This window comes from Bombina bombina, chromosome 4 (genome assembly GCF_027579735.1).
Source record: "Bombina bombina isolate aBomBom1 chromosome 4, aBomBom1.pri, whole genome shotgun sequence".
Classification (NCBI taxonomy): domain Eukaryota; kingdom Metazoa; phylum Chordata; class Amphibia; order Anura; family Bombinatoridae; genus Bombina; species Bombina bombina.
Genome location: NC_069502.1, coordinates 684,212,149 through 684,226,883, shown reverse-complemented (window position 1 = coordinate 684,226,883; position 14,735 = coordinate 684,212,149). Strand labels below are relative to the sequence as shown.

At 41.1% G+C, this 14,735-nt stretch overlaps 1 protein-coding gene across 11 annotated transcripts in view; it reads left to right on the top strand.

Moving 5' to 3' along the window:
• TRIM67 (tripartite motif containing 67) overlaps positions 1-14,735 on the top strand; it is a 162,235-nt gene that overhangs the window by 57,569 nt on the left and 89,931 nt on the right. The gene's annotated exons all lie outside the window — the stretch shown is intronic.

The following is a 14,735-nucleotide window of genomic DNA, read 5'->3' as shown; positions in this document are numbered from 1 at the left end:
GTATTCAAATTTAATAATATATAAAAAGTGAAAATGTACAGTAAAATTTGCTTGACAAAGACAAACTTTCTGTATCTGTGAATAATAAAAATTCCTAATTATTTTGTTTCACTCTTCTGAGTGTTTATTTTTTAAAATGTAATTTACTTTTGACTGATTTTTCTTTAATTTATTAATTTTTATATTTATCTTTTCTAATTCTATGAATTATTCATGTATTAATTATTATTTTACAAAAAGTGACGTTTGATATCTTATTTGTTTGTGTATGATGTACACAAATATTGCATTCTTCTGCAATATTTAAACTTTGGTTGATTTTTGTTGATTAAATGTCAGTTTTCAGTTTACCCTTCATTAATTGTTCTGATAATAGTTTAGTAATTTCTCTGATAAGATGGATTTTATCTTAATGAATTACGTTAAATATTAAACAAGGTAAGTTTCATGTAATATAAATTAATGTTGCAATTACATGTTTAAGACGTGTTAAAGTAAATCATTTCATTCCTGTTAAAACATGTTTTTATAGTTTTAGCAATTGGCTAAAATTACACTGTATTTCTCTGTCATCCGTATGAATGGGCAGTTGACTTTTTGGCTTTATGTACAAAGCAGCATACAGGATGTACATTTCACCTTCTCATACCTTCACCCCTAACACTGTGGTACCCCCAAAGCACGGAGCCCTAGGCGGGTGCCCCTCTTGCCATGCACAAGGGACAGCCCTGATCTGAACACTCTTGTGCCGCACACAGTGCAGGAAACATTTTTTTGCAGAACATACACTATTTAAAATAACACATATACAGACACACTTGCACATTCACACTCTTACACTTTCTCTCTCCCTCTCTCACACACACTCATTCTCATACACACTCTCATACTCATGCTCGTACACACTGCTTTCTCTTAACCCCTTCACCCAATCCGACGTATATATATATATATATGTTGTGCAGTACTTTGGCTATCGTACTGCAAGACGTATATATATGTTGTGCAGTACTTTGGCTATCGTACTGCAAGACGTATATATACGTCGTCGCTTCAGGATGTTCCAGCACTCTTGGCTGTTAAGTTACAGCCGAGATCTGGAGCTCCTGAAGCTTCAGGCATCTGCCGCATATGGAGGCGGAGGGTGATCAGTGCTCCGTCTCCATATGAGGGCAGATGCCTGATCATTACAGACGGTGACCCTGTGTGTGTCACCGTCTGTAACAATCTTCTGCTGGAGCCGGCGGGAGGTGTGGGCGGGAGGCAGGTGGGCGGCCCAGCAGGGGAGGCGGGAGGGAGCAGGAGGAGCCCTACGCTACAGTAAAAAAAAAAAAAAAAGGGACAGGGAGGGATGGGGGTGGGGGGAGGTGAGGGTTACACTATGGTACAGTTTTTTTTTTTAATATAAAAATAGTTTTATAGGTACTGGCAGACAGCTGCCAGTACCTAAGATGGCGCATAACAGTTAGAGGGGGGAGGTTTAGAGAGCTGTTTGGGGGGGGGGGGGTCAGGGAGGTTGGGCGGTAAGGGGGAATCCTACACTGAAGAAATATATATAAAAAACTGTCTGCCAGTACCTAAGATGGGGGTTGGGGGAGGGAAGAGAGCTGTTTGGGAGGCTGATCTCTACACTAAAGCTAACATTAACCTTTTAAGCTACCTAATTGACCCCTTCACTGGCGGGAATAATAGAAGTTTGGTGCGCAGCTGAAATAAGCTGCCTTCTAATTACCAAAAAGCAATGGCAAAGCCATATATTTCTAAACAAAGGGTATCCCAGAGAAACTTTTACAAACATTTGTGCCATGATTGCACAAGCAGTATGTAAATAATTTCTGTGAGAAACCCAAAGTTTGTGAAAAAAGTGCAATTTTTTTTTAATTTGATGGCATTTGGCAGTAAAATTGTGGCATGAAATATACAGAAATGGGCCTAGATCAATACCTTGGGTTGTCTACTTAAAATATATATATATATATATATATATATATATATATATATATATTTATATTTATATATATATATATATTTGATAGCAAAAAAAACAAAAAACAAGGTTCTATTTCTGTTTAAATGAAGTGATAGCAAAAATGCTCTGGTATTTTGGGCAAGTTTTTGCCTGGAAGTCCCGGTAGTGAAAGGGTTAAAGGGATATGAAACCAATTTTTTTTTCTTTCATGATTCAGATAGAGCTTGTGATTTTAAGCAACTTTCCTATTTACTTCTATCATATAATTTGCGTTGTTCTCTTGGTGTCCTTTGTTAAAAAGAATACATAGGTAGGCTCAGAAGCTGCTGATTGGTGGCAGCACATATATGCCTCTTGTTATTGGCTCACACTATGGGGTCGATTTATGAAGCAGCGGATGCTGATTCCGACCCACTCCGCTTCAGTTGCGCCTGAAGCGGAAGTTAAGAAGCAGCGGTCCTAAGACCGCTGCTCCTTAACTCATCCGCCACCTCTGAGGTGGCAGACAGCAATCCACCCAATTGAATACGATCGGGCTGATTGACATCCCCTGCTAGCAGCCGATTGACAAGAACTGCTGGTGCAATGATAAATGCCGACAACGTATACTGTCGGCATTTATCGATGTGCAGCGGACATGATTCGCTATAGCAGATCATGTCTGTCCGTACCATGGTAAATATACCCCAATGTGTTAACTAGCACCCAGTAGTGCATTGCTGCTTGTTCAACTAAAGCTACCAATAGAACAAAGCAATTTAGACAATAAAAGTAAATTGGAAAGTTGTTTAGAATTGTATGCCCTATCTGAATCATGAAAGAAACAAAAAAGGTGTGGGTTTTGTGTCCCTTTAAGACAACACATCAACCATAATGAAGTTATTGTAAGGCATCTCTATTACTGCTGTGCATACAGGAAAGTTACACTTTATTAATTAACACTTTATTTAATAAATAACTGACAAAAAGGTTTTGTTGTTTGTCAGTCAAGGGGTTAACATTACAGTCTATAGGAAAAAAACAAAGCAGCTAACCAGCTCCATTCCAGATCCCTCTGCTACTCTCTTGGTGACTCTCTCTTCTAAAGTGCCCCCCCAAAGCGCACTCACTACACCAGTAGCATCCGGTGCCCCTTAGTATTCTATCCTCCCCAGAATAGGTCTTGATGCCCCTGTTTCCGTGGGAGCCTTCAGGCTCACCAGAAACAGCAGTTATGAAGCAGTGCTCCATATCTGGTCCGCCTGCTCTGAGACTGCGGACATCAATACACCCAATCGTATACGACCAGGCTGATTGACACCCCCTGCTAGTGGCCCGATTGGCCGCAAATCTGCAGGGGGCTGCATTGCACAAGCAGTTCACAAGAACTGCTTGTGCAATGATAAATGCAGACAGCGTATGCAGTTGGCATTCATTGATGTCTGTCGGACATGATCCGCAGAGCAGATCATGTTGGACAGACCAATGATAAATCGGCCCCTTAGTGACAACTGGCCTGCCACCATGCTGTAAGTGAAGTTATAGGGGCAGATTTGGGGGAGTGGCTCTTCAGGTTCCTTACAAAGAGCTAGCCTAAAAAAATGCCTGCATGAAATTAAACATAAAAGCGTAAGTTTATCTCCATAACGACTGTAGCAAAAGTTTGCCAAACTTAATATGGTTTAGGAAGAGAAGTGTGGGGACCAGGTAGACCTGGATATTGCTGTGTAAGTAGGAAAACTGAACACAGAGCTTGAAAACCCAGACTTGTCCAGTTTAATCCTGAACAGGTGGCAGTCCTACTTCTTATAGAAATCCGCACGGCCAATTATGTGAGCGAAGGGGCAGCATTACACGCACAAGTATGTGTTTATTGATGCATATGGGCTTTTGACGTACAGCTTCCACTGCCCATTAGTGGTAAAGCCAGACAGACAGGTTCTCATGTCTGAAACCGTGTCTGCAGTGAGTTTGTACATGGGGCCATTTGTCTGAAAAATATGAAGCAAAAGCTGTTTAAACTTAAATTGAAACCTAATATACCAGTATCAGGTGTGTCCTTCTACTAATAGTCATTTCCTTGTAAGAACTTTCTAGTAATATTATACAGAAACATTTCTTCAGTAACTGCTTACCTCTGTCATCTTCAAGTTTCCACTCCAGATCATTTCAAAATCCACTGCTGCAGTTCCTGTATTGGAGGTAGGCGGGGAACGCCCAACCCTGGGCGAGATTAGAAGTGGAGCGCTAAATATCGCTTGCATGCAAGCAATATTAGCATTCCACTTTGTAATAACAATGCACGCTAATGTGTGCTGGTATTACAAGTCCATCACAATGCGAACGCAAACACGTTTACATTGCTAGGAAGCATCACTCCCATGAGAGCGCGATTCCATAGGCTCCTAGAACCTTGCGCAGCAAAGGGAGTAAGTAGTGCAGCGATGGGAAGCATTTTAAAATATATATGTATATGAATATATACATATATATTTATGGGTTAATACATAAATATAAATAACACATAAATATACATGTATATTTACATTGCGGTCTCTGGGAACACACAGTTCCCATAGACCGCAATGTAAAGGCACTTTCCATCTTATTGGGAGGAGAGTCCACTGCTTCATTCATTACTTGTGGGAATTAAGAACCTGGCCACCAGGAGGAGGTAAAGACACCTCAGCCAAAGGCTTAAATACCTCCCCCACTCCCCTCATCCCCCAGTCATTCTTTGCCTTTCGTCCCAGGAGGTTGGCAGAGAAGTGTCGGAAAATTCGAAGTAGTCTCTTATGGAGGGTAGTACTCTTCGAAATGGGACTGGAGTTTTAAGTAATCCTGTCAGCCTCTTAGTGAGAGCATGGATGAAAAAGTTAGAGTCCGGAGATGCAGGGAGTGTCATCTCTGTGAAACCATCCCAACTCATGTTAACAGCTCCTTGACAATCAGCGTTGACGAGTTTCGCTGCCTGCCTTTATTCACTCGAGTCCATGTCAGGAGCGATGCTACTACCCTGTCACACTTGAAGAGCCGTGTTCCTGTTCCACAGCATAGATTCTGGTAAGATCGTTTCATTTATATACATATGATAACACAAGAAGACAGGGTCACAGCGTGTCTCCTTTTATCTGTATAAAATCAAGGGTTAATATCCCTGGACAGGGTATTATTGAACAGGGGGGGATTTATGCATAATATCTTTATTGTGTCTATGCTGCGTGTGTGAGATGAGGCTCTAACAATGTGTGAACAGTCAGATAACATCGGCGAGGCCTTTTTTTTGGCTCGATAATGCACGGGCCGTCCTGCGTGGCACTCCATGTGACCGGGTGTGGCCTCTTCAACTTCCTCTTTCCTGATCGGCATCTGCGGGAGACGTAACGGTTTGTCTGTGGTCTGGGTCATAGGAGGTGGTGAGTGCCCCGGCCATTGGTGTATAAAGGTGCCATTTAATCTATCTCGGTCTATATTAAAGGCGCAAGCTATGGAGGACTCTGATATGTTAGAGGATACTCCCACTTTAATTAAGTCTAATACCTGTGTTTATTGTGAGGAGGTTCAGGTTGATCCGCCTGCTCAATTGTGTTCCACATGCTTTGATAAGATTGCTATATCTAAAATGATTAAGAAATTTAGTACTACTGAGCCTTCCACCTCTGAGGGTTCTCCGTCCTGCGAGATGCGTTCCCAACATTCATCTCTGATTACACATGTAGCTCCCCAAGGCCCTACTAATCCTCCTGCGGAAGGGGCCTCGTGGCCGCTATTTTGCCGCCCAGTTGCAAGAGGAGGTTTCTGTGACCTTCCATGCCCTACCACGCCCTGTGAAGCGCAAATGAAGGAAAAGACATAGCCTTCCGCCCCAGGGGTCATCTACTCTGTTGGATGTCTCTGAGAGATTATCTGATGAGGAGGATGCCTCCGACTCATCGGAGGGCGCTCTCTCTGGGACGGAATCAGCGTCTTCTAGACCTCTGACTACGGAGGAGCCAGATTTCAAGTTTAAAATGGAGCATTTGCGCTTTTTACTGAAAGAAGTGCTTGCTACATTGGAGGTTCCGGAACCGAAACTACCAGAAGAGCCTTCGATCCCTAAGCTAGATAGCGTTTTTGAGGACAGGGTGGTGCCTCAGACCTTCCCAGTTCCTGTGAAGATGGCTACAATTATTAAGAATGAGTGGGAGAAACTGGGCTTGTTCTTTTCTCCCTCTACTTCTTTTAAGAAGCTGTCCCCCGTTCCGGACTCTCAGCTTGAGCTATGGGGGGCTATTCCGAAGGTGCATGGAGCTATTTCCACGCTCGCTAAGCGTACGACTATTCCCCTCGAGGATAGTTCGTCATTCAAAGAGCCCATGGACAAGAAGTTAGAATCCATGTTGAGAAATATGTTTCAACTCATGGGGTTTTTTTTCCAACTGGCAGCGGCGATTGCAGTGGCTGGAGCGGCTACCTATTGGTTTGACGCACTGTCAGCTATGGTCGAGGGGGAGACTCCCCTCGAGGAGATACAGGAAAAGATTAAGGCCTTAAGGGTAGCTAACTCTTCTGTATATTATATGTTGTTGTCTGCCACGTTTTTAATAATATCTTTTTAATAAATCACTTAATAAAAGTTATATTTTATTAGCTACATCAGTCCTCCCTATCCATCATCATATAGTGAATTTAGTCTCTTATCACAGTGTGCCACATAATACCTTTTTTCCTCTCCCTTTATTTCTTTTGCATATATATTATTTTGGTATTCAGGCACTGCCTTTGTAGGGATACGTGGGTTTACCCTCCTAGGATATTTTAAGAGACCTAATATTTTCCCCCTTACCTCTAATTTTAGAGGCTTCCTATTAGCTAACTCTTTTATCTGTGATGCAAACATGTAGGTTATTCGCCTGAATGCCAAGACATCAGGTTTCTCTGTTCTAGCCCGCAGGTCTCTATGGTTAAAGTCGTGGTCTGCGGACATGACTTCCAAGTCTAGATTACTATCCCCTCCGTTTCAGAGTTCTTTTTGGCCCAGGCCTGGACTCTATCATATCCACGGTCACAAGAGGCAAGGGTGCTTTCCTTCCGAAGGATAAGAAGAATAAGCCTAAGGGCTCTACTTTTCGTCACTTTCATTCAGACAAGTCTCAACACCAGCAGTCTGCTGCAAAGACCGAGCAGTCAAAGGGATCTTGGAAACCAGCTCAATCTTGGAACAAGTCCCAGCAGAGCAAGAAGACAAAGTCGGCATGAAGGATCGCGTAGGGGGCAGACTTTCTCTGTTTGCAGAGGCTTGGATGAAAGATGTCTAGGATCCTTGGGTTCTGGATGTTATCACCCATGGTTACAGGATAGGGTTCAGGACCCCTCTGCCCAGGGGCAGATTCCTCCTCTCAAACCTATCCTCAAGACCAGAGAAGAGAGACACCTTTCTAGAGTGCATGAGGGATCTCTCATCTCTCGGAGTAATCGTTCCAGTATCTCTAGCAGAAAGGGGTCTAGGGTACTATTCAAACCTTTTCGTGTTCCCAAAGAAGGAGGGCAAGTTTCGCCCAATTCTGGACCCAAAGTGCCTAAATAAGTTTCTGTCAGTCCCATCGTTCAAAATGGAGATGATCAGATCGATCCTGCCCCTGTTCAAGAGGGACAATTTATGACGACAATAGACTTGAAGGATGCCTACCTTCACGTACCAATCCACAAGGACCACGTCAGGGATTGCGGTGGCTCTTTATCTGGATGATATTCTGGTCCAGACTCCGTCCTGCAGTCTCACGGAGGACCCCTTGAGGGCTCTTCTTCTTCTCCTTCGATCCCATGGATGGAAGATAAACGAAGGAAAGAGTTCTCTGGTTCCCAGCAACAGGGTGGAGTTCCTGGGTATGATAATAGATTCCATATCTATGAAGATATTCTTGACAGATCAGAGATGTTCCAAGATTGTGTCTAGCTGTCTTGCCCTTCAGACCTCCTCAAGGCCATCTGTGGCCATGTGTATGGAGGTGATTGGGCTCATGGTGTCCAGCATAGATGTCATTCCATTTGCCATGTTCCATCTCAGACCTCTTTAGTTGTGCATGTTGAAACAATAGAACGGCGATCACTCAGATCTATCACAACAAATCTCTCTGGACAACCGAGTGAGGGAATCCCTCTCTTGGTGGATCTGTCTGGGTCAGCTAGTCCAGGGGACATCCTTCTTGAGGCCATCCTGGGAGATTGTGACCACGGACTCAAGTCTATCAGGATGTGGAGCTGTTTGGGGTGCCAGAAGGGCACAGGGCAGGGGGACTCGAGAAGAGTCGACTCTACCAATAAATATTCTGGAACTTCGAGCGATATTCATCAGATTCCAGTCGGACAACATTACCTCGGTGGCTTACATAAACCATCAGGGGGGAGCGAGAAGCTCGCTATCAATGAGGGAAGTATCTTGGATTCTGGAATGGGCAGAGACTCACAATTGTTCACTCTCAGCGATCCACATTCTGGGTGTGGACAACTGTGAAGCGGACTTTCTCAGCAGACAATAATTTCATCCGGGGAAATGGTCTCTCCATCCCGAGGTGTTTGCGGAGATCTGCAACAGATGGGGGACGCCAGAGATAGACCTTATGGCATCCAGACTCAAATTCAAGCTACCCAGATATGGGTCGCGATCCAGGGACCCACAGGCAGAGCTGATAGATACCTCAGCGGTTCCTTGGGAGTTCAACCTAATTTACATATTTCCACTGTTGCCACTTCTTCCTCAACTTCTGGCCCGTATCAAACAGGACAAATCTTCGACCATTCTGATTGCTCCGTTGTGGCCGCAGAAGACGTGGTTTGCGGATCTGGTGGGGATGTCTTCATCTCCTCCATGGAGGTTACCATGGCGCAGGGATCTGCTGGTTCAGGGTCCTTTTCTACACCAAAATCTAGATTCTCTGAGGCTGACTGCATAGCGATTGAACACCTAGACTTGGCTAAGAGAGGTTTTCTAAGAGGGTAATTGATACTCTCATCCAGGCCAGGAAGCTGGTCACTCGTCGCATCTATCATAAGATGTGGAGGACATACTTATCCTGGTGCGAGGAACGTGGATATCCCTGGCACAAGGTTAGGGTATCCAGGATTTTGGCTTTTCTCCAGGATGGGCTGGATAAGGGTCTTGCCGCCAGTTCCTTAAGGGGACAGATTTCGGCGTTGTCGGTGCTTCCTGATATTCAGTCCTTTGTTCAGGCTCTGTCTAGGATCAGACCTGTCTTTAGAAATTCAGATCCTCCTTGGAGCTTAAACTTGGTTCTTAAGGTTTTGCAAAGGGCTCTGTTTGAGCCTATGCATGCACTTGACATTAAGATTCTTTCCTGGAAGGTTCTATTTCTGCTGCCTATTGCATCGGCTTGCAGGGTCTCTGAGTAAGCGGCCTTGCAATCTAATCCTCCTTACTTGGTTTTTCACGCTGATAAGGCTGTGCTTTGCACTGGGTTGGGATTTCTTCCCAAGGTGGTGTCAGATCGTAACATCAATCAGGCGATAGTAGCTCCTTCCTTGTGTCCTAACCCTTCTTCGTCTAAGGAAAGGTTACTACATAACTTGGATGTGTTTCGAGCCTTGAAGTTTTATCTTCAGGCCCCGAAAGATTTTAGACAGACTTCGTCCTTATTTGTGGTGTATTAAGGGAAGCGTAGGGGGCAGAAGGCCTCTTCTCTGTCTTTTTGGTTGGGAGCATTTTCCGTTTGGCCTATGAGACAGCGGGATATAAGCCTCCTCAGAGGATTATGGCTCACTCAACTAGAGCTGTGGCCTCTTCTTGGACCTTTAAGAATGAGGCCACTGTGGAGCAGATTTGTAAGGCGGCTACTTGGCCCTCCTTACATACTTTTACAAAGTTTTACAAATTTGATGTCTTTGCTTTGGGGGAAGCTGTATTTGGGAGGAAGGTTCTGCCCTCTGTATAGGGTTCGCCTCCTTTTACCCTCCCAGTTTTTTTTGTTCATTCAGTGTCCTCTAGAGCTTGGGTATTTATTCCCACAAGGAATGAATGAAGCAGTGGACTCTCCTCCCATTAAGATGGAAAACATAAATTATGCTTACCTGATAATTTTATTTCCATCTGTGGGAGGAGAGTCCACTGCTCCTGCCCGTTTGCTCCGGTGGGCGGACCTAAATTTAATATTATTCTTCTGGCATCTTTTATACCCTAATATTTCTCCTAATGTTTATTGTTCCCTTGGCAGAATGACTGGGGGATGAGGGGAGTGGGGGAGGTATTTAAGCCTTTAGTTGGGGTGTCTTTGCCTCCTCCTGGTGGCCAGGTTCTTCCCACAAGTAATGAATGGAGCAGTGGACTCTCTTCCCACAGATGGAAATGAAATTATCAGGTAAGCATAATTTATGTTTTTCAGTGCCGTTTTTTTTCTAACACCCCACTCCCACCAACTTTAAAGCCCCAAAACTGCCTAGTGCAGTTTATTTTTATTTTATTTTAAAAAGCTAGATTTTTTTTAATAAAAAACTATAATGCCCTCTATTTTATAATCTGGATAATTTTCTGAGCGCTAATTGCTACCACAAGCTTGCGGTTAATTATTGTGCTCCCGCAAACAGGCAAATTTTTAATCTAGCCCGCTGTATATTAATCTTGTCAATAAACAAATGCCTCCGGTAACAGCTTTTGTAAATGTGTTGTTGCTATGGGATGTAGCGTTTCATGCCCAGGATTAGTGCTTTCTCAAAGAGAACCAATCCCGGGCACCTCTGTAAACAGCTGGTGTTTGTGCACTTATATTTTTAATCTGTACAATAAAATGTATATTTTATCACTTTTGCCTGAGCCTGCCATTTGTATTTTAGCTACATCCCATAGCAATAAAATCTGTTACCGGAGGCACCTGTTGACGAATTTCTAAAAACGCTCAGGTCCAGATATTCACAACATCGACAGACCATCGGGAAACTGCTGCCATGGCTTTATCGGAATATTCTCAAAAAGGGTCGTGTCTGATCGATGCTGCTGAGCGGCGATGTCTCTCCCAGCATGATTTCACCGCCCATATCACCCCACGTCTGCATTTTACTGAGAAGGGGACCCTGTTTGATGTGGGCCTACCCGGTGCAAACAGTGCACTCACTGAAACTGAAATTAGTTTCCATGTAAGCACACTTCAAATATTGCCGTGGGGGCCTAAGCTGATTTACAACTACAATTGTATGTGCCATTAACACTTAACCATGTCGTGGTGGGTTCTTTGCGGGGTAACTGACTGGGAGAGAGGATGTTTCCTAAAGTAAAATGTTTTGAATATACACATTTGAAGCCTTGTTCAACAATATTCTTAAGATCCCTATTGCTATGTAATAATGGAAAATATTTCTTCAGAATATGGCAAATAGAATAGAAATCTGAAGAATATTGTGTAATAAACAAGGTGTGTTTGTCTTCATGAATAGATTTACATTTCGGTTGTAAAGTGTCATTTCTGTCCAAATCTGTGACCTCTCTGGCTATTCTGTCCAACATTTGAGGGGAATAACCTCCCCTCAAATGTAAGTGATATAACAGAGGACAATGCGATTTTTAATGGAATCTCGCTTCAGCACTCAGTGGCCCTACTCTGGGCTAGATTACAAGTGGAGCGCTATTTAGCAATCCTGCTCGCATGTTGATTCCTCTAGAAATAAGCTTTTTGTGTGTGTTGGGTAGCCTGCCTATTACAAGTTAAAAGTAAAAACTTTTCTCTAAAAGCTGAACTTGGAATATCGCAACCACGTTAATGTATTCCCATAAAGACTTCAATGGAGCGCAAAAAGTGGGGGGAAAAAAACTAACAAGTCGCACAAATCCGATCACGTTTACTCAAGTACACTAACCCGACGTGAACCATTAATATTTAACATTCCAATGTTCTTCATATAGCAAATGCTATTTATTCATAAATACACACACACACACACATATATATATATATATATATATATATATATATATAATGTTTTGTTGGTCAAATATATATCTATATGATTATATATAGTTATAGATATATACAGATATATATATATATATATATATATATATATAGGAATATCTATTTAAAAATACTTGGAGCATATTCCCCTAAGTGAAGTACATTGGAATGTGATTTTTTTTAGAGTAAATACATAGTTAAAAACTTTATTAAAAATATTATATATATCTTTTCTCATGTTTTCAGCTACTTGACTGCAAAGGGCTCCAATGCACTTATATATATGTCTATATACTGTATGAGTAGATATGCATTTATGTGTTTATATGTGTATATATGTCTATAAATACACATATAAATACATATGTACACACATATATACATATATGTAGACACATATATTCATACATATTAGGGCTGCACGATTAATCGCGGATCCGTTTTTAAACTGCGATTAATTGCAGCAGTTTTAAAACCGCGAGATTACGCAATTTAAAAAAAATAAATAAATCTTCAGAACGTCATGAAAACTAAAGCGGAGAGGGAGGATGAGAGGTGGACCAGTGGGCGGACCTGAGAATGCCCACAAAACGGCCATTTTTGGAAGAGATTGAAGAGTGTGTGGGAGTCATCTGGTAGTGTTGTGGTGGTGGTCAAGTGGTGGTGTGGCGGTGGGACAGCTCAAAGTTGTGAGCAACAAAGTGAATATAGTAAAATAAACTTTAAAGTACCTTACTGATTTTTTTTTTTTAACTTCTGTGACGCCTAACATTGAGTTTGATTACATATTACATAATACAATATATTTTATTTATAAATGTTCATTAAGGGATGCTTGTAGGATACATTGTGAAGTGAATTGTAAAATATAATATATTCAACATGATGTTACCAAAATATATATATAAATAATATCTACTACGTACTGCTCTCACTCTATCATCTATCTAGTAGATAGATTATAGAGGATGAATGATATATAGAGTTACTTACTAGATAGATAGATGATAAATGTAATATTATATTTATTATATATTTACTTAATATATAATTTAGTTAAGTGTAGATTCCCAGAAGATAGATCATCAATCATCAGTAGTAGTACACAGTGGTGCAGTGCACAACAAGTTTTTTTTATTTTATATTTTTTCTCTAATTATAAGTGTTATTTTTTATGCTCCAAGAGTGTATTGGACATTGAGAAACATGTACATTAAGATTCTGTAGTGTTAAATAAACGTTTTATTAAAAAATTAAAGTGTTATAGTAATTTTTAATAAAATCTTGATTAAATCGCAATCATATATTTTTTTTTTTAAATCACGATCCCCCCCCATATACCGCCCAGCCCTAATACATATACATATTTAGACATTTATATGTATGTATCTCTATGTCAAAGCCATTTGCAGACCTCATATCTTTGAGTCCTTATAACTTTTTTATGCAATATTTATTTTTAATAATGTTTACTAGTGTTACCAGTGATGTGCAGTCACTAGAGGCAGGTGAGGCAGTGCTTCACCTCTCATATGGGCAAAAATAAATATTTTTTTTTATTGGCTTTAAAAAAATAAAAAAATTGCTATTTTTTCCCCCAGCATTTTTTTTTTCACAGCCACAGCTACATGTTGTGCAATGGAGAGGCACAAGGAGGTCTGCCCACCATTACACAACATGCTGCGCCATCTACTGGATGAAAGTGGTTAAGATCATTGCATGGCCCATTATCTGCTTATTTGAGGCAGTCCCATTTGGGCTGACCCAATCCAGTGAGAGGCATTAGTAAGTGGAATTTAGGGTTGGGGCTGGATGTCAAATCATATAAAACAAAACAAAAACGGGAAAAAAAAACTTTCATTTATTTTGTTGCTGTCCTGTGAAGCTGACAGCTTTGCTAAAGTGAAAAAGAGAGTTCTGTTCTTCCCCTCTAAGTGCAGTGGAATGTGCCACTGTCACTTCCTGAATCCTTACAGAGCAGGAAAGGGAGAGAGGCAGAGAGAGCAATGTTTCACCCACATTTTATTGTAGTAAGTGCTGCAGCCGTAGATTTTACTGAAATGGATTCTGTTAGTGAAAATGATAATTTAATGAATGTGGTTTAGTGTTTTTGTTGAATTGTGTTCAGATACAGCTCATTAACAGGGGCATAACCCAATACTTACAGGAAATCAAAGGGTCAATTCAAATTTAAATCCATAATTTAAAACCCAGAGTTTGAAGCTAAGTGTGCAGTGTCCACATTATTTAAATTAAAGTTTTTGACATTGAATATTGCTAAGCCTCCCTTTTACATGGTTATTTGATTTAATTAGGTACAAACTCCATATATGTTATGTCTGTTCAGTCAGAGGATGCAGTATCTATTTTTATTTTTCTCTGTGTCTCCATTTATTTAAAGACTGCTGATAACTTGTAATTCACAAATCAATTGAAAGCTGTTGCATTGTGTTTTTAATATGTGCTGCTTTTATACAAGTTTATATTAATACTAACATCATTCCCACCTTTGCAGTCCCCACCTCCTGTTTCTCACCCTCCTACCCATTTAGATTGTAAGTTCCCACGGGAACAGGGCTCCCAATTCCTCCTGTATTTGTTTGTTAAATTTTGTCTGGTGTCTCATATAGTACTGTCCTTTTATCTTTGTTACCTATGAACAGCGCTGCGGAATCTGTTGGCGCTTTATAAATAAAGAATAATAATAATAATAATAATTAATAAAAAGTAGATGAGTCATTTAAAAAATTTATGTAATTATTGCAGTTAAATGTTTTTAGAAATAATGCCACTGTAAAGTAACTGGTTAAACACATATTCAAAGGGAGACATTTAAAATTAAACTTTCATGA